Source organism: Physeter macrocephalus, chromosome 15 (genome assembly GCF_002837175.3).
Source record: "Physeter macrocephalus isolate SW-GA chromosome 15, ASM283717v5, whole genome shotgun sequence".
Classification (NCBI taxonomy): Eukaryota; Metazoa; Chordata; class Mammalia; order Artiodactyla; family Physeteridae; genus Physeter; species Physeter macrocephalus.
This window is the reverse complement of record NC_041228.1, coordinates 23,993,625-23,994,815: the sequence shown is the minus strand read 5'-3', so window position 1 is coordinate 23,994,815 and position 1,191 is coordinate 23,993,625.

The following is a 1,191-nucleotide window of genomic DNA, read 5'->3' as shown; positions in this document are numbered from 1 at the left end:
GATAGGCAACCTTCCAGAAAAAGAATTCAGAATAATGGTAGTGAAGATGATCTGGGACCTCGGAAAAAAAATGGAGGCAAAGATCAAGAACATGCCAGAAATGTTTAACAAAGACCTAGAAGAATTAAAGAACAAACACCTAGAAAAACTGAGGCAGAAGAACGGAGAAGTGACCTGGAAGACAGAATGGTGGAATTCACTGCTGTGCAACAGAATAAAGAAAAAAGAATGAAAAGAAATGAAGACAGCCTAAGAGACCTCTGGGGCAACATTAAACGCAATAACATTCACATTATAGGGGTCCCAGAAGGAGAAGAGAGAGAGAGAAAGGACCCGAGAAAATATTTGTAGAGATTATAGTCAAAAACATCCCTAACATGGGAAAGAAAATAGCCACCCAAGTCCAGGAAGCACAGAGAGTCCCATACAGGATCAACCCAAGGAGAAATATGCCGAGACACATAGTAATCAAACTGGCAAAAATTAAAGACAAAGAAAAATTATTGAAAGCAACAAGGGAAAAATGACAAATAACATACAAGGGGACTCCCATAAAGTTAACAGTGATTTCTCAGCAGAAACTCTACAAGCCAGAGGGAGTACCATGATATATTTAAAGTGATGAAAGGGAAGAACCTACGATCAAGATTACTCTACCCAGGAAGGATCTCATTCAGATTTGATGGAGAAATCAGAAGCTTTACAGACAAGCAAAAGCTAAGAGAATTCAGCACCACCAAACCAGCTCTACAACAAATGTTAAAGGAACTTCTCTAAGTGTGAAACACAAGAGAAGAAAAGGACCTACAAAAACAAACACTTAACAATGAAGAAAATGGTAATAGGAACATACATATCAATAATTACCTTAAATGTGAATGGATTAAATGCTCCAACCAAAAGACACAGTTTCTCTGAATGGATACAAAAACAAGACCCATCTATATGGAAGGACACTACATAATGATCAAGAGATCAATCCAAGAAAAAGATATAACAATTATAAATATATATGCACGCAACATAGGAGCAGCCCAATACATAAGGCAACTGGTAACAGCTATAAAAGAGGAAATCGACAGTAACACAATAATAGTGGGGGACTTCAACACCCTACTTACACCAAGGGACAGGTCATCCAAACAGAAAATTAATAACAAAACACAAGCTTTAAATGACACAATAGACCAG